Source organism: Gossypium hirsutum, chromosome A03, assembly GCF_007990345.1.
Source record: "Gossypium hirsutum isolate 1008001.06 chromosome A03, Gossypium_hirsutum_v2.1, whole genome shotgun sequence".
NCBI classification, from domain to species: Eukaryota; Viridiplantae; Streptophyta; class Magnoliopsida; order Malvales; family Malvaceae; genus Gossypium; species Gossypium hirsutum.
Window position 1 is genome coordinate 100,460,195 of NC_053426.1, and position 20,973 is coordinate 100,481,167.

Sequence of the window (20,973 nt, forward strand, 5' to 3'; positions counted from 1 at the left end):
GTTTAGTCCCGACCTTTTACTAATGCATGTTTATGGTCTCATTGACCTAAGAAAGGAACTTAATGTTTATGTTTGATTATAATATGATGATGTTTGACCTTTAATTGTAAAGTGATTACGAAATGTTTTGATGTGTCCAGTAATGCCTCATAACCCTAGTCCGGTGATGGATACAGGTTAGGGGTGTTACATTTAGTTGGTATCAGAGTTATGGTTTAGTCGGTTCTAGTAATACCATAGCGTATGTGAGTCTAGCTACACATGCCATATATCTGAAACTGTGATAGTGTGATGAATCTTCACATTGAAATGTGCTTTTGCATTGCAATGGATCCCGATAGAGCTGTAGCTGACGATGTTGAAAGCAACGCACCTACTCTCGCGCAAGGGACGGTGCAAGCTGATTCTTGACCGGCTACAAGTAGCCGTGATGGTGAGGCTAAGCAAGCCTTCTATCAGATGATGAATGATTGGTTCACCTAATACATTAGAACCAATCTGGCTGTACAACAACCTCCACCCCTGGTTGATCCTCCTCAAACTCCTGTTATGCCCAAGTAAATCCAGTACAGTTGAGTAGACCACCAGTTGACAAGATTTAAAAATATGGAGCTAAAGAATTTTGAGCTACAACAAGTGATGATGCGGAAAAAGCTGAGTTCTAGTTAGAGAATACAATAAAAGTGTTTGATGAGTTATCTTTGAGTTAAAGAAGAATATATAAAATGTGCTGTTTCACTGCTGAGAGACACGACGTATCATCGGTGGAGAACTTTGACATCTGTGGTTTCGAGTGAAATAGTTACGTGGGATTTCTTCCAAGCTGAATTCCCAAAAAAATATATCAGCCAAAGATTCATTGATCAGAAACGCAAAGAGTTTCTTGAGCTTAAAGAAGGTCGTATGTCTGTTATAGAATATGAGCGGGAATTTGTAAGGTTGAGTCAATATGCCCGTGAATGTGTATCTTCAGAAGAAATAATGTGTAAGAGATTTGAAGACCGTTTGAATGAGGATATTCGTCTGCTAGTTGGTATTCTAGAAATCAAAGAATTCGTGGTGCTTGTTGAATGAGCATGTAAAGCGGAAGATCTTGGGAAAGATAAAAGAAAGGCTGATTTTGAAGCTAGAAAGGTATGAAAGAGATCATCGAGTAAATCATTTCAGTTGGATCCAAAAAGTTTAGAGATGATAGTAGTCGTTCAAAGGCTAGTGTGGGATATCTGAATAGAGATCGTGTTAGATTGCAATCGAATTACAAATCTTCAGCCACGTCTATTGCTAGTGTTGATAATGCAAAGAATGAAAGGCCTGAATATGATCAATGTGAAAGACAACACTTTGGTGAATGCTGGGGAAAGAGTAAAAATCGAGCTTGTTATAGTTGTGGTTCAAGAAACCATTTTATTAAAGACTACCCAGATTTAGTTGAAAAAGACAATGTTCAGAATCCGAGATAAAGTGGTAATGTTTCTCGTGGTAGACCTCTCAGAAATTTGGGAAATGTAAGTGGTAGTCAAAGAGGAACGAACGATGCAGTTGTTAGATCTGAGGCTCGTGCACCCGCTAGCGCGTATGCTATTCGAGCTCGAGAGGAAGCTTCATCGCCAAATGTGATTATGGGTACATTTACTCTCTATGATACTTTTGTGATTGCTTTGATAGATCCTGGATCAACACATTCATATATATGCATGAACTTAGTGAATAGTAAGACTTTTCCTGTAGAGTCTACTGAATTTGTGATTAGAGTTTCGAACCCCCAGGCAGATGTGTTCTAGTTGATAAAGTCTGCAAGAATTGTCCATTAATGTTTCGAGACAATTGTTTTCTGGCTGATCTTATGCTATTACCTTTTGAGGAGTTTGATATAATTCTGGGTATGGATTGGTTAACCTGGCATGATGCTGTGGTGAATTGTAAACGGAAAACTATTGATTTGAGATGCAAGAATGATGAAATGGTCAGAATTGAACCTAGTGATTTGAATGGATTGCCTGCTTTGATATCTTCGATGAAAGCTTTGAGTATTGTGAGAAAGGGTTGTAAAGCCTACTTTGCTTATGTTATTGATTCGAAAGTCTCAAAAAAGAAAGTAGAATCTGTACCTGTTGTCTGTAAGTTCTCTGATGTGTTTGCTGAAGAACTTCTGGGATTACCTTCAGTTAGAGAAGTAGAATTTGACATAGAATTGGTACCTAGTACTACTCTGATTTCGATAGCTCCATATAGAATGGCTCCGACCGAGCTAAAAGAATTAAAGTTCTAGTTACAAGAATTGACCAATCGAGGATTTGCAAGACCGAGTTTCTCACCTTGGGGTGCTCCGGTTTTATTTGTGAAAAAGAAAGACGGCACGATGAGAATGTGTATAGATTATCATCAGTTGAATAAAGTGACTATCAAGAATAAGTATCCCCTGCCCCGAATTGATGATTTGTTTGATCAGTTGAAAGGAGCTACTGTGTTTTTGAAAATAGATTTGAGATCGGGCTACTATCAGCTACGAGTGGAAGATTCAGATATTCCGAAGACTGTTTTCAGAACGAGGTACGATCACTATGAATTTTTAGTTATGCCCTTATGATTGACGAATGCACCTACTGTCTTTATGGATTTGATGAATAGAATTTTCAGACTGTACTTAGATCAATTTGTTGTGGTATTCATTCATGATATATTAATTTATTCACGTAATAAATCTGAACATGCCGAGCATTTGAGAATAGTGCTACAAACTTTGCGAGATAGATAGTTGTATGAAAAGTTCAGTAAATGTGAATTCTGGTTACGAGAAGTTGGTTTCCTGGGTCATATTGTATCAGCATCTGGTATCCGAGTTGATTCGAGCAAAATTTCAGCTATTTTGGATTGGAAACCTCCGAGGAATGTTTCAAAAGTCTGCAGTTTTTTGGAACTTGCTGGTTAATATAGAAGATTCGTAAAAGGTTTCTTGATGATTGCGACTCCGTTGACAAAACTGCTCTAGAAAGATGTGGAGTTTGAATGGTTTGAGAAGTACCAGAACAGCTTTGATCAGTTGAAAGCTTTGTTGACTGAAGCTCCGATTTTGGTACAACCTGAATCAAGTAAAGAATTTTTGATTTATAGTGATGCTTCGTTGATTGGTTTGGGATGTGTTCTAATGCAAGAGGGAAAATTTATGGCTTATGCCTCGAGACAACTAAAGCCGCACGAAAAGAATTATCCAACTTACGACCTCGAGTTAGCTGCTATTGTGTTTGCTTTGAAGATTTGGCGTCACTATCTATTTGGTGAGAAATGTCATGTGTTTTCTAATCATAAGAGTTTGAAGTATTTTATGACTAAGAAAGATTTGAATTTGTGATAGAGAAGATGGCTAGAACTGTTGAAAGACTACAAACTTGTGATTAATTATCACCTGGGAAAAGAAAATGTTGTTGTGGATGCTTTGAGTCGAAAATCGTTATTTACTTTGTGTGTGAAGAATGCTCAATTAGTTTTTTCTGATGATGGTTCACCTTTAGCTGAATTAAAAGCAAGACCCTTGTTCTTACAGCAGATTATAGAAGCTCAGAAAATTGATAATGAGATTTTAGCTAAACAAGCTCAGAGTGATGTAGAGATTGATTCAGAATTCAGAGTTGGTAAAGATAATTGCTTAAGATTCCGAGATCGAATTTTTGTTTCAAGAAATCTAGAGTTAATTCAAATGATTCTGAGTGAAGCCCACAGTAGTCGGTTATCTGTGCATCTAGGTAGTACGAAATGTATAATGACTTGAAACAACATTATTGGTGGTCCAGAATGAAAAGAGATATCTCTAATTTTGTTTCTAAATGTTTGATCTATCAACAAGTTAAAGATGAACATCAAGTGCCATATGGATTGTTACAACCGATCATGGTTCCAGAATGGAAATGGGATAGAGTGACCATAGACTTTGTGTCGGGTTTGCCCCTATCTCTGAGAAAGAAAGACGCAATTTGGGTTGTAGTTGATCATTTGACGAAATCAGCTCATTTTATTCTAATTCGATCCTATTATTCACTTGAAAAGTTTGCTGAGTTATACATTTTGATATAGTGAGATTGCATGGTGTGCCATTGTCTATAGTGTCAGATAGAGATCCAAGATTCACATCGAGATTTTGGAAGAAATTGCAAGATGCTCTGGGTACTAAATTACATTTTAGCACTACTTATCATCCGAAAACAGATGGTCAATCTGAACGGGTTATTCAAATACTTGATAATATGTTGAGATGTTGCATTCTTGAGTTTGAAGGCACGTGGGAACAATACTTATCTTTATTGAATTTGCTTATAATAATAGTTTTCAGTCGAGCATCAAAAAGGCACCATACGAAGCTTTATATGGTTGTAAATGCCGTACACCTTTGTATTGGACAGAGCTCAGTGAAAATGAAATTTATGAGGTTGATTTGATAAAAGAAACTGAACAGAAAGTGAAAGTGATCTGAGATAGTTTGAAATCAGCTTTTGATCGTTAGAAACCATATGCAGATTTGAAAAGAAAAGACGTTGAGTTTGAGATCGGTGACAAAGTGTTTTTGAAAGTGTCTCTGTGGAAGAAAGTGATTTGGTTTGGTAAAAAAGGCAAGTTGAGTCTGAGGTTCATCGAGCCGTATGAAACCATCGAGTGAGTTGGGCCGGTTGCTTATAGATTGAGGCTACTATCTGAGTTAGCAAAGATACATAATGTGTTTCATGTATCGATGCTTCAACGGTATAGATCTTATCCTTCACATATAATTCCTTCATCTGAGATTGAAATTCAATCTGATATGACTTACAAAGAAAAGCTAATTCGAATCTTAGCTCGAGAGGTTAAAGAAGATTCCGTTAGTTAAAGTGATGCGGCATCGGCACGGTATTGAAGAGGCCACATAGGAGCCTAAAGATGCTATGAAACAACAATATCCAAATCTATTTAACGGTAAGATTTTCGGGGATGAAAATCCCTAAGGGGGGAGAATTGTAACAATCCGATTTTGACCCTAGTCGGGATAGTGGTTTTGGGACCACATATCTGAGTTAGAAAAATATTTTAATATTATTTTCTGTGCCTATTATAAGTGAATTTACATGTGTGAAAGTCTCGTGTGAAGATTTATCTGTTTGTGTGTTTAATTGGCAAAAAAAGTACTTAATCGCGTAGAATGTAAAAGTTGTGTGCTAGATGCTAAAGTGCCAAATTGCCATGTCTTTATAATTGTAAGGTCCTTATGTTGTAAATGGACCCTTGGAATAATGCATGGACAAAGTTAGTCCTGATTTTATGAATCATTAATGTTATAAAGCAAGGGTAAATTGGTAAAACATGTATTAATGTATGTTTAATTAAACAAAACTTAAAAATAGGCCATTATGTTCATCTTTGGCTGAAAATTAGAAAAGAAAAAGAAAAAAGAATGCAAGCTAGGGTTTCGACACTTTGAGCTTGCATTAAGGTATGTTAGTTTCGGTTTTTGATGATTTTTATGTTTTTGAGATTGTTGCTTAGTCTACTATCAAGCCCATGTCATAATTTGTAGAATTGATGATGTGTTCATGAGATGAATTTGTTGAATATGTGATTTTTTATGTTGTTAAATAATGAATTATGGAAGCTTGGTATGTGATTAATATGTTTTGTCTTTGAATTTTTGATGAAATGTGAAAATGTGAGGGCTATTTTGCAAAATGCCCTAATTGTGTGTATATGGATTGTTTTGAATGATTTGGTGAATAAAAGGGTTAATTTTGAATACATTTAGATCAAGAAAAGAGGAATTCAGATTTAGACCGAGGGAAGTCGAAGATTGTAGAATAAATATTCAAGTCAACAACTTCGAGTACGAGGTAAGTTCGAACGTAGAACATGGTATTATGAGTACATATTTCTATTTTGATTATACATAGATGTTTAAATAATTGAGCTGAATGTATATGATGATGAATCAAAAGCTTTAGCACTAATTGTGCGATTTAAATTAATTTTGGCACTAAGTGTGCAATTTAAACTAGCTTCGGCTACTTGAGGCACTAAGTGTGCGATACCAACTTAGTCTTGGTTATTTGAGATGGCACTAAGTGTGCAAAAATATTCTAGCTTTGGCTAACCTTATAGCACTATGTGTGATGATGTTTAAAATATGAATAAGCTACGGAAAGCCTTATAACATTTAACAAGAGGTAAGTACGAAAGTGAATAAGTACGGGAAGATCCAGGTATGTATGATACCTAAGTCGTAGATGTGAATTTCATTGAGTTGATATGATCTTATGGATTGACATTGGGCAAATACTTATATGATTCATATAATGTTGATGATTTGAGTACGAGCTTACTAAGCTTTTGAAAGCTTACTGTGTATGTGTGTTTGAATTGTTTTGTAGATATCGTAGCTACTACAAGCTCGGGGATCTTCTAGGATCATCAGCACACTATCGAACTTCATTTTGGTATTTTTTGAATATATATATTTGAAGTATGGCATGTATAGGCTAGTAGTTGTGGAAGTATGTTTTGTGATGTATATATATTTAGCCATGCGAATTGGCTAATTTGTGATTGAACTCATAGTTGATAATGGTTTATGATATGTGATGTTAATTTGAAATTGTAGTATGCTTAGTTGGATAAAGAAAATGGTAAGTGTGGTGAGTTTTTGGAATGAGATTGTATAATAATTTGATATAATCGTACATTATGTTCATTATAAATAGGTAAGGTTTATAAGTATGTAAATGGTTGATAATATTATGATATGAGTGATATGTGTTTTAGCATGAAAAATTGGTTGATTGGATTGTACATATATGCTTGTTTCCATGCTTGTAGGTTTACCCAAAAAGGGGTGGCAATTTGGCTTAAACCAAGCCTGCATTGTGTCACACGGCCATAGCACACGGGCGTGTCTGTTGGCCGTAGGGAAAAGTCAGTATGTAAACTCTGTTTGGCACGGCTAGTTTCAAGGGTGTGTTTGGTGCCCGTGTGAGGCATACGGACTGGTTACACGGGCATGTGGCCTCAACAGAATGGAAAAATTTTCTAAGTATTGAAATTTGTGAACGTGTTCAGTTGAGTCCCGACCTCTTACTAATGCATGTTTATGGTCTCATTGACCTAAGAAAGGAACTTAATGTTTATGTTTGATTATAATATGATGATGTTTGAATTTTGATTGTAAAGTGATTACGAAATGTTCTGATGTGTCCAGTAATGCCTCATAACTCTAGTCTGATGATGGATACGGGTTAGGGGTGTTACATGTGGAGGTTTCGTCAAACGGTCAACAATTACCCAAATGAGATCTCTCTTTTTCGAAGATAGAGGTAACCCTGATACAAAGTCCATAGTAACTTCTTCCCATTTCTGTTCTGGTATTGTTATTAGCTGTAATAATCATAAAGGCACCTGATGTTCAGCTTTAATTTGCAGACATATCAAACATCTAGATACGAATTCTAAAATTTCACGTTTCATTCCTAGCCACCAGTCATCTTTCGCAAATCATTGTACATTTTATTACTATCTGGATGAACAGACATAGTACCATTATGAGCTTCTTACATAATCTTCTGTACAAGCTCTGAATTCCTCTACACATACTCTACCTCTGTACAACAGAAAATTTAAAGTTCTGAATCAGAAGTTGACTCACAATGTACCCGTTTAGCTTTAAATTCATCATCATTTTTTTGAGCTTTGTAAAACTGTTGTAGAAATGTCAGTTTAGCTTTTAATCAGCTAAAATTGAGCTATCATCTGCCAAAGACAATCGGGTATTCATTGCTCGAAAAGAAAACAAAGACTTTATGCTCAGAGTATCTGCAACCACATTTTCTTTTCCCAGATGATAATCAATAACCAAGTCATTGTTTATAACACCCCAAACCTGGCCTAGAAGTTTGGCCCGAATCTGGCATATCACGTTGAAGTGTTTTTCAAAAACCATGTTCTCATTGAAAACCCTTCTTACTACTCAAAACCTTTGGCCATTTTAAAACTTGTGAAACGTTAATTCCCTTAAAACCTTACTTGCTGCGGAAGCTTACTTTTAAACAGTTGCGGAAACGAGATATTTTGAAAACCAGTAGTTGTTTTGGAAAACCATGCCCTACTTCTAATAGATATTTAGAATACTAAATAAATTTCCCAAATAAAAGGTTAAGAAAATAAAGAGGCCTTAATACAACCCAAATCAAAAACCAAAGTGCTTAACTAAATAAACGAAATAGAAAAACATGTGCAGTTGTGTGGTCGTCTCAGAGTCCCTCTGCGACACCGATCCACCTAACGCTGGCGATTACCTGCAAAGTTAATAAACGAGGTGAGTTTATGAAAACCCAGTACGTAATCCCCTTACTAGAGTAACAGTCAGTAAACAGACAGAATTCAGAATCAATCTGGGCCAGAGCCCATTACATTAACAGTACAGTCCAATTCAGAGCATACGTGGGCCAAAGCCCGTTACAATATCATTTGGGTCACAGCCCATAACAGAATCAATTGGGCCTAGCCTATCTTAGCCTCAGTTGGGCCGAAGCCCACATTGCAATAATATCACAATAATATCATACATGCAATGTTGTGCAACCCACCCCAAAAATCCAACCGCTATGCACCAACTCCGTCCCCCAGTACACATCATGTGGGGATATAAATATCGACCCACCCATCCGATATACATCAATGGTAGCTCGGTTGCGATACTACCTTCATTGCAGCAAGCTGCTAATAAAATTTTAGGCTTAATAGCCATCGGTGGATCCACGATCGTCAAGCAACCATGCGATCCTCATATACTTCCTCCGTTCCATAATTCCCAACCCATGCAATATGTCGTGTATGTCATGCTCAATCATCACACGTGTATGCAGAATAGCCAAACTCAGTAACAGTCTTTTAAACATATATTGAGAGCATATCAGTCACACAACCACAGTCAAGTCAATTAAAATGCAGTCATACATTCATAATCAAATTAGTCAAATTCGAAGTCTAAGTCGGTCATTTACCCTCAAGGGCAAAACAGTTATTTTACCCTACAGGGTATGTCGGTCATTTTACACTACAAGGGTATTTCGATAATTTTACAAATCGAGGGTATTTCGGTAATTTTACAAATTGAGGGTGTTTCGATAATTTCATAAATCGGGGGTATTTTAGTAATTTTACAAATCGAGAGTATTTCGATAATTTTACAATCGAGGGTATTTCAATAATTTTACAAATTGAGGGTATTTCGGTAATTTTACAAATCGAGGGTATTTTGATAATTTCACAATCGAAGGTACTTCAGTAATTTCACAATCTAGGGTATTTCGGTAATTTTACAAATCGAGGGTATTTTAGTAACTTCACAATTGAGGGTATTTCGGTAACTTTACAAATCGGGGGTATTTCGGTAATTTTACAAATCGAGGGTATTTCAGTAATTTCTCTTTATTATGGGTTTATTACTTACATTGGCCCGTTAACAAGTCCTCGTTGGTTAAAGTGGACAGATACTATGCACCAGGTAGGATTCCAGAGAAGAAGAGGTGAGTCATTAAGACCGCTTAAGTACCAAGCTCTCCCTAGATCCAATCCTAGACATGCATATACCATTGCCACACCTTAACCTTATGACTCGTCCACGATCGTGATTAATTAATTATTTAAGTTTTATGTCTGCTTAAGTAGTTACCAAAAACTAGGTCCGCAACCCCTTTACTAAAAACTAACAGATCCACACTTATTCATTTGGCCCCTTTAGGCCCAATCTCGTTCACATGGCCCATCAGGCCCAATTACTTCCCACCTAACAGTTAGATTTACAGAAGCAAGCCCACGGGCCCATCGAGGCCCAGAACAGCCCCAGCACACGAGAACGCTGGTGGCGACTTTCAGCTTTTGCCTATTTCTAACAAAGAAGGGCGTGAATACACACCTGTTTATAAGAACGTGCCGAAGTCCACGATCACCAACCTTGGCACATCCTGCATTGGTTCTTAATAACCTTCTTTCTTTTTCACCAACTCATCTAGTTCGTTCTATTTAAAGCCTGCTTCTCACCAATTCCCATGTTAGCTTCCCGATGTGGGATTACTTTCAACCATTAGGAAAATTCCTTATTTTCTTATGACCACCTCAACCACAAAGTTCCAGTCCAACTCCACCTCCTACACAGCTCAAATAGCAAAATAAATACTCCATTGCACATCCCAAGACTTGAACCTTAGACCTCACAGTTACACAACACGCCACCTTGCAACTCCACCACAGGCTCTTTCTTGTCATATTTTATCCTTAATTAAATATAAGGTCTATAGGCCAAAGTCCAAGTTCCTTTAAAAGCAAAACCAAAATAAATTGCAAGTGCCAAGACTTGAACCCAGGCTCCCTTGCAACCTTAATGACACCACAACCACTAGACCACAAGCTTCCTTGTGTTATTTATTCACCACAATAATTAAAAGGCCTTCATCCAAGCACCCAGGGTTTTATTCCCTTATTACCAAAATTTTTGCTAAAGCTCAGGTTTGACCCCAAGATTTCTCCAACACTTCTCAGGGCCATTAACCATTAAAGCATACATTTAATTGTGTCATTTCCTTGTACAATTAAATGATTATATACAACCTCCTTACGAACCCATACTACAGGCCTAATACTTCTAGGCCCAAATTCGAGGCGTTACATAGTCTTTCAACAGTTCAAGCCTCCAGCGCTGTTTAAGATTCAAATTTTTTTGCGAAGATACTTCAAACTTTAATGATTAGTGAATATATGGCATTTTTCACTAAAAAAATAGTGTCGCCAAATTTTCAAGGCAAATACAATAGCTGCCAATTCTAAGTCATGTACCAGGTAATTCTTTTCATGTAATAGCCCGAATTTGGGGCTAGTAAGAATAGTGGTCTCGGGACCAAAAATTTGAAGTTAGAGAAATTAATTTATTATTATTTTGATATTATAGCATGTTTTTAAGAGTGCATGAAAATTTTGGCGAAGTAATTTTAGCGTTTGTGAGCTTAACTAAGAAAAAAGACTAAATCGCATAAAATGCAAAAGTCCTAAATTGATAGCTAAAGATGTCAAATATCTAGAGAATAAAAATTGAGGGTATTTAAAGGGAAATTAGACCTTATTGTGATAGCTTGGCCGGCCATGAGAGATGAAAGTGTGGTAAAGTCAACATTAGGTAATGTTGATGACATAAGGTGTATTATAATAATACCAAAAAGCCTAGCTATCATTTTCTTTTCTCCATCCTTTCTTTTGACTAAAATTTTCAGCAAAGAAATGGGGTTTTAAGAGCTTGAAACTTCAGCAACTTTAAGCCTTCACAAGTAAGTGATTTTAATGGCTTTTCTTGAATATTTTTGTACTTTTGAGACCCTTGAAGCATGAGCTTTCAAATGAGGGAACTATTTTGCAAAATTATCTAAGATTTTACCATGAAAGGATTTGTAATGTTTTTCTAAGTTTTTATGGAAGAAAATGAGTCTTGGGTTCTTATAAACAACTTTTGTTAAAGGTGTTAGCATGAAAACACCTAAAAGGACTATCTTGCATAAGTTGTAAAATATATGTTAAATGTGTGATATAGTGGGAATTTGGAGTTGCTATAAGAGTAGAAAGGGTTCGGCTAGGCTTAAGATGTGAAGAAATTTGATAAAAATTGATTTTCGGGCTTAGGGGTAAAATGGTTATTTTGTAAAAGTCTAGGGGCAAATTGGTCATTTTGCCTAACTATGAATTGTTGAGTGCCTATATTGATAAACTAATTAAATAAGTGCATTTTATTATTATAGATCAAGAAATACCAAATCTAAACCTAGACCGAGGGAAAGCCAAGCAAATCGACTAAATTGACCAGTCGCCACATTTTGTAATTCGAGGTAAGTTGTATGTAAATAATACAACTTCATAAATAATATTGAAATTATTATAGCATAAATTGCTTGATTGTGAAAATGAGGAAATGTGATGAGAACAGAGATAGTAGAATTCCTGATTGAACCTTAGGAAATAATTCGGATATTCATGCCATGACGTTTGGGTCACTTGTGTCAGCTAGTGTAAGACCATGTCTAGGACATGGCATCAGCATTGAGACGAGTGCTTGTGTAAGGCATGTCTGGGATATGACAACGGTACAAATATGCTAGAACTTGTGTAAGACCATGTCTGGGACATGGCATCGGCACCTGACCTCATGTTTGAAGCTAAATGAATATTCGATAATGTTCCAAATGGTTCAACGGTGAAAGTATGATTTCAAGTTAACAAGGAAAGTATAGCCGTGTTGTGAGTAGTATAGGCACCTATATGGTATATATGAAATGTGAGCTCGATATATGCTATATGAGGTGTATTGAATATTGATGAGTAAGTTTTGCTTATGCCACTTGTGTATTATGATACTTGTTGATGAATGGTAAAGTTATGTTGTATATTTATTTATGTGCAACTTACTAAGCTTTATGCTTACTCCCTCTCCTTTTTCATTTTCTTATAATGCTGCCTATCTAGCTCAAAAACCAAAGGAAGTTAGAGATATCGATCACACTATCAATCGAAGCATTCAGTATAGTTTGATTTATATTTTTGAATATGGCATGTATAGGGCTTAGACTTTACTATTTTTGTGTCATTGAGAACTGGCCAAATGTGTTGGCTTGGGTTGGAAACCCTTCATTTTGTATTAAGCCTTGAATGATGGTAAATATTCATTTTGATACATGGAAATGAAGTTACTCTCATGAATGAGTAATTGCTTAATTGATATGTAGTCTATTGTGGCTGATTGGTTTAAATAAGTTATTCTTGTATTGGTGTGGTTGCTATTATGTAGGTTGTGTAAGTAAGGGTGGCAAATAGGCTTGGTAAATAGCCTTATATTGTCAACACGGGTAGACACACGGGCGTGTGTTTAGGCCGTGTGTGACACACGGTCTGCCTATGGGCGTGTGGTCTGATCGTGTGTCCCTTGCACGTAAAATTTCAAGTCAGTATGTATGATAGTAAACACATGAGAAGAGACACGACTGTGTGTCTCAGCTGTGTGATGGACAGGGCCTAGCACACAGGCGTGTGCCTTGGCCGTGTGACATTTTGGGGATACTGACGTTAGAAATAGAATGTCCATGTTTTTGCACACGGGCGTGTCATGGCCGTGTGAAGGACACGGGCCAGGGACACGGGCATGTGCCAGGCCGTGTGAAAACCCCTGTAGGTGTGGATTTAGAATTAATTCCACATGGGTGGAGGACACAGGTGTGTCCCTGTATTGCTTAGGCTGTGTGAGCCACATGGGCCACCAACACGACCATGTTGAAATGGCCACACGGGCGTGTTGCCTTTCTACACAGGCGTGTGCCCTATTTCAAAGTCAAATTTTCTATAGATAGTTTAAGGACCCAGGCTAATCTCGAATAGTTTTCAATGGTTAATTTCGGGCTCGTAGGCCCATTATAAGAAGTTTAAAGTAGAAATTGAAAAAGTTCTAAAATGGGACCAAGTCTTGGCGACTTGGGGAATGTTTGTGTGCATGAAATCAAGTTAGGTAATGCCTCATATTCCGCTCTGGCGTGGGTTACAGGCATGGGGTGTTACATCTCATGTGATTTTAGCTGTCTAGAAACATGGGCTATTACTTTACCTTTTTGCATCAAAACACAACCTAAACCATTCAATGACGCTTCACATTAAATTACAAATTCCTTACCCGACTTAGACTGAACTAGGACTGGTGCTTCAGTCAACAGGGCTTTCAACCGATCATAACTTTGCTGACATTTATCGGTCCATTCAAATGTCACATCTTTCTATAATAGCCTTTTCATCGGCGAAGATATCATCGAAAACCCTTTTACAAATATCTGATAGTAACCGGCTAATCCCAGAAAACTTCTGACTTTGGATACATTTTTTGGCGGTTTCCAGTTAAAAATAGTTGATATTTTATTCAGATCCACTCTAATGCCTTCAGTAGACATTATATGTCCCAGAAAACCAACTTCTCAAAGCCAGAATTCACATTTACTGAATTTAACATACAATTTTTTCTCACGCAGAGTTTGCAAAACAATTCTCAAATGATCAGCATGTTCATTTTCATCTCAGGAATATACTAGAATATCATCAATGAATACAACAACAAATCTATCCAGATACGGTCTGAAGATTCTATTCATTAAATCCATAAATATTGCAAGTGCATTAGTTAAGCCAAATGGCATCACGAGAAACTCATAATGTCTGTACCTGGTTCTGAATGTTGTTTTCGGCACTTCCGAATCTTTTACTTATAACTGATAGTAACCAAAACGAAGATCAATCTTCAAAAATACTGTAACACCTTTCAACTGATCAAACAGGTCATCAATAAGAGGCAGTGGATACTTATTCTTGATTGTGACCTTCTTCAACTGTAAGTAATCAATACACAATCTCAAGGATCCATCCATTTTCTTAACAAACAGAACTGGTGCACCCTAAGGTGAAGAACTAGGTCAAGCAACACCTCTGTCAATCAGTTCTTACAACTGTGCTTTTAGCTCTATAATTCTGTTGGAGCCATTTTGTAGGGTGTTATAGATATTGGTGTTGTCCCCAGAATAATATCTATAGAAAATTCGACCTCTCTGACCAGTGGTAATCTAGGTAATTCTTCTGGAAACATATCAGGATATTCATAGACAACTGACACTGATTTAATCTTCGATTCAGACACTTTAGTATCCAACACATAAGCAAGATAGGCATCATAACCTTTTTTGACATATTTCTGTGTTGACATAACTGATATCACATTAGACAACCCATCCAATTTATCAGATTCAATATAGAGCAATTCACCGTTCTGACATTTCAATATAATATGTTTCTGTTTACAATTTACCATAGCATCATGTTGAGTTAACCAGTCCATACCTAGAATTACATCAAATTCATCAAACAATAATAATATCAAATCAGTTGGAAAATAGTAACCCTATATCATTAATGAACAATTCTTGAAATTTTATCCGCCATCATATACTGGCCCAGGGGGTTTGATACTTTAACTAGAAATTTAGTGGACTTGACAGGAAAATTCTTACTAGACACTAAATTTGTGCAGATATATGAATGAGTTGAACCGGGATAAATTAAAACAGTTTCATCAGTATCAATAAGAGAAAAAGTACCAGTAATAACGTCGGGTGCAGAGGCATCCTCACATGCATGAATAACATATGTCCTAGCTGGTGCTCGTGCTTCAGATTTGACAGTTGAATCTTTTTTCATACCTCGACTACCACTGATATTGCCAGGGTTACGAGGTGGTCCACCTCTGGTAGCTGTATTGCTTGGCTTTGAAGTTTGAACAGTATCTTTTTCAACTTTCTTCGGGCAATCTCTGAGATAGTGGTCATTGAAACCACATCTAAAACAAGCTCTGCTTTTCATGTAGCACTCTCTAAAATGTAGTTTATTATAGTGCTTGCATCTGGGTTTGGTATTTCTAATACTACCCGCACTTGCTACAGATGTAGCCTAGGATCTTGGACTGGAGTGTCGGGTACCTTTGTCTCTACCTGAATATCCCGTAGAGGTAATAGAACGGTCATGATACTTCTTTGACTTCTTTGAGGCTGACTAGTATGACTTTCTTGTAAATTTTTTATTAGAAGTTCGGGCCTCAATTTCAGTTTGCTTTTACTCTTTACTGAGCTCTTCGTCTTTATATGTTTGATCGACCGATACAACAAATTCTATTAATTCAAGAATCCCAACTAGCAACTTTATATCTTCATTCAGATCCTTTTCAAATTGCTTATACATTGCAATTTCAGTTGGGATACACTCTCTGGCATATTTACTTAGTCGAACAAATTCTCGTTCATATTCAGATACAGTCATATGCCCCTGTCTGAGTTCCAAAAATTCTTTTCGTTTTTGATCAAGAAATCTCTAACTAATATATTTATTTTTGAACTCAGTTTGGAAAAATTTCCATGTGACCTTCTCTTTCGGTACAATAGAAATCAATGTATTCCACCACTGGTAAGCTGAGTCTTTTAGCAGTGATACAACACATTTTAGACATTCAGTTGGTGTACAAGGCAATTCATCCAGAACCCTGATAGTGTTTTCTAACCAGAACTCAGCTTTTTCAGGATCATCTTCAGCTATAGCTCTAAATTCTTCTGCCCCATATTTACGGATTTTATCAACAGGAGGCTTACCAATTTTAACAAGTTCTGTACCTTATGGCTTATCGGGAATCGGTTGAGAATCAGGAGGGGATGGAAGTTGTTGCACAGCTAGATTTGTTCTTATATATTCGGTAAACCATTCATTCATCATCTGGAAGAAGGCTTCTTTTTCCTCTCCTCCTCAGACCTCAGATACGGGCCTTCTACTACTAGATACTGCTCTTTGAACTGAAGCTTGAGTGTTGCTTTCAGCTTCTTCCGATTCAGCTCGGTTAGACGACATTACTATATGAAAAACATATTTAAAATGGTCAGGATACATCACACTATCACAGGTTATATAATGGCATATATAGCTAGACTCGTACGCGCTACATTAGTCTAAGAATCGACTAAACCGTAGGTTTGATACCAAGAAATGTAACACCCCTAAACCATATCCATCGCCGAAACAGGGTTAGGGAGCATTACAAGAGTTTACAGATCAAGTAACAAACATTTCATATAATTTCTCATTCATATCAGAAATCAATCATATTGTCCTTTATATGAGCTCTCAAGGCCCAAAATGTGCAATAGAAATAAGTTGGGCCTAATCCGGGTACTCAGAGAATTTTTCACAAAATTTTAAAATTTTTCCTAGGTGCAAGGGACACACGCCCGTGTGGTCAAGCCGTGTGAGTACGCATGTGTCTCAAGCCGTGTGGGCATTTGAAATAGGACACATGGCTGTATCCCAGACCTTTTTAGTACCCGTGTAACTCTCTGACTTGGGTCACACGGCCAAGTCACACACTTGTGTTGTAACACCCTTTACCCGTGTTTGACACTGAGACAGGATACGAGGCATTACCGGACTTAAGCATAAACAAACATGCAAAACCGGGCCATAAAATTTCTTTTAATTCAAAACTTTTCATACACATACACATCATCTTTTATTTGGGTCTACGAAGCCCAAAAAATACTTTAAATGGGGTTCAAGACTAAACGGGGAACTTTGGAAAGTTCTAAGAAAACTTAAAATTTTTTACCATAAAACAGAGTCACATGCCTGTGTGGACACAGGGGCACACCTGTGTGCCTTTAACACGCCCGTGTCCTTAGGCCGTGTAACTCTCTGTTCATGACATCAGTACACAAATTGAACCACACGGCCAGGCTACATGCCCGTGTGCTAAGTGGTGTCCTCCACATGGTTAAGACACATGGTCGTGTCTTTGACCGTGCAGCCAATACTTTGGCTATTTTCCAAGCCTTCATGTTACCCATAATACCTTACAATCTTGCACACATCAAAATCACAATTCATGGCAGCATTTTAATGATTAAAACACTCTTTATTGAGACACAACATGACAATTTCAAGGCATCATTCACATTTTACATATTCTCACATTATATCGATTCTAGGCATACCATATCTCGATTATTTGACCAAGTCAAGTACTTTACCACTTGTTCTCTTATACCATGATTATCAACTTATCCATTTAGCATTCACGTTCAAGACATTATTATCTTACTTGCCCTACTATATATATTAACCATGGTCATGACCACTTCGAATGGTCATAACGCATTCATCACACATGCATGTCACAACACCAATCATGCCTGGCCAACCATCATGCGCACATCATTTCATCACGGATATTATAACATAGCATGAATAGATAGATTTACAAACCATACTTATTATGAGCCACACCCTATGGCGATATACAATAAATCAAACCAAGCCAATACATTTGGCCAAATCATAGAACACATATCATAAAAACTAATTCCTATACATGTTACTCACTTGAAACTTCTCAATCTATGTATCAATATCCCAAGGTGATAGCTTGGTAGTGTGATGTTGCCTCTGACGTTCTCCAACCTCGAGCTGACTTGACAACACTAAAAGAAATGGAAAGGAGGGAGTAAGCTTTACGCTTAGTAAGTCCATATGAAAATAATAAGAAAATTATCAACATGATTCCATGGAAATATAATCGTAATTACACTTTTGCTTATTTTCTGGTCATGCTATTTTCTCGAGTCATAGTAACTAATTTATTCATATCTGGAGCTATGAAACTCAAAATTAAGATCCGTTAATTTTCCTTGAAACTAGACTCATATATATTCTTACCATAAAATTTTAAGAATTTTTGGTCTATCCAATAAGTATAGTTTATTCTTTAAACTCTCCCCTATTTTGCTATCTGACAACTTCAACCTTTATCTACTAAAAATCAAATATCTCATAGTACGAGACTTGGATAATGTTTCTGTCTCTATCTATTGAAAATAGACTCACTGAGAATTTCATTACTATAAATTATAAATCATAATTATTTTTTTACAATTTCTAGTAATTTTCTAAATTTAAGACAGAGGAGTCCAGAATCACTCCGACTCTATCTCACAAGAATTTAAATATCTCATAACACCAAGTTCTTTTGCTTACACTGTTTCCCTATGTGAAACTAGGCTCAATAATCTTTAGTTTCATATATTATTCAGCCTCTAATTCAATTTCCATAATTTTTGGTGGATTTTCAAAGTTGGTCTACCGCTATTATCCAAAACTGCTTTAATGTTATATCACCTTTACAACCACTTCAATTATCATGGTAAAAATGCTTATTATATATCATAGACATAATCCCATAATGACAAAGTCATTATACAATAATCTCATAGGCATGATTTACTACCACATATGCATTCTTGCCATAATCTATCATACTTTCATCAAATCATATAAACTTACTGTTCATATCTATTGGCACATGCTCACACAAATACATACATGTGCCCTGTTGCACACACATGGTTTACTTGGATTACTTTCGAAATTCATAATGCATTATTGGTTGAGCACTTGGAATATGATTCAGACACACGGAAGAAATGCACCAAAGTGCCTAAATGTAGCCTTGGCTACCTGACAGAATATGCACTGAAGTGCCTCATAATACAGAATTACATGCCGCTCTCAACGGGGGCTACTCAAAGAGCTAAAAGAGTATCCGAACACAACTCAGGATACCCAACATCCGGACCCTAGCATGTATCACATATCAAATGAGCTCATAAAACACATAGCTATCCTAGTGACATGTCACTCGTATCCTCAACTATTCCTAAGGTTCAAACGGGATTTTGGACTTCCAAACCTTTACTGAATGTACTCGAATTGTGGCTTCATTCACATAGAAAATATCTCATAATCACATGACATTGCAACATTTTTATCATAATAGCAAAACATCAAGTACATGTTATATCATCAAAATAATCACATAAGCATTTTAATCATACAATTACCAAGACATCCACAACATATAATAATGCCACATTATTTACATAATATCAAATTATTCACATATATATACTTACAACTCGTGTAATATTGAAGAATTAATATTTAAATTCAATATTGCATTATTAAAATCACATGAACTTACCTCGAATACGAAAACGGCCATTTTTACCATTTTAGCCATTAACCTTATACTTTTCTGATTTAAGCCTGAATCTCGATTTCCTTGATCTAACATTTCAAATATAGCCTATTCAGGACTCATATTATTCAATTTAACCCAAAAATCATATTTTAGAAAATTTATAATTTTGCCCCTAAACTTTGTCAAAATTACACTTTTGCCTATAGGCTCGTAAAATGATTTTTATTCAATTTCCTCACTCTATAAGCCTAGTCGAACCATTTTCATAACTATAGAAAACTTCAATTCTCATCACAACACCCTTTTATACCATTTTTACAACTTATGCAAAACAGTCTTTTCGGACGTTTTTAACGAAAATCGCTTAGTAAAAGTGGTTTATCTAACACCCAACACTAATTTCTACCATTAGGCATCAAAATGCATGCATGTGACATATGGGTCAATTTTTAAACATGAACCCTAGCTCAAATTAGTGGTAGAAATAAGTAGATCATGTTACCGGGACTTCAAAAATGCATAGAACATTAAAAACGAGGCTCAGAATCATTACTATGGAGCTTGGAAGCTTGAAAAATACCCTAGCCATGGCTTCCATGGGGGTTTCGACTGGTACTTGGAGAAGATGGCCAAATGTTGGCTACTTTGGCTTTTTAATTCTTTTAATTATTAGTTTACCAAAATGCCCCTAACTTAAAAATACTTTATTTCACCCAATTCATGTCAATTTTTGTCCATCACCAACTAATGGTCTAATTACCATTGAAGGACCTTTAATTTAAAACCCATAACAATTTGACACTTCTAACATGTGGAACTCAACTTTTGCACTTTTTTATAATTTAGTCCTTTTGACTAAATTGAGTGCCCAAACGTCAAAATTTTCAAGCAAAATTTTAACGAAATCATTTCGTGAAATCGTGGACCATAAAAATATAATAAAAATGAAATTTTCCTCGTTAGATTTTTGGTCCTAAAACCACTGTTCCGACTAGGCCCAAAATTGGGATGTTACACCTGTGCTAAGCCGTGTATAGGTGTAGGGGTCACACGGCCAAGCCACAAGCCCGTGTGCTAGGCCGTGTGATCAATTCTGAGCATTCTGTTTTGAAATTTAAAGATACAGGGGATAGACGGCCAAACAACACGCCTATGTGCTAGGCTGTGTGTCACACACGGCTGAGACACACGCCCGTGTCTCTATCCGTGTGGACGAAAATAGGCAATTTCCAAGGCCACATTTCTCACCCAATTTGTCTTCCACCTACATTAACACTTAAACACATTCACCAACCAATTCAAGACATTCAAATCAAGCCAAAATCATGCCT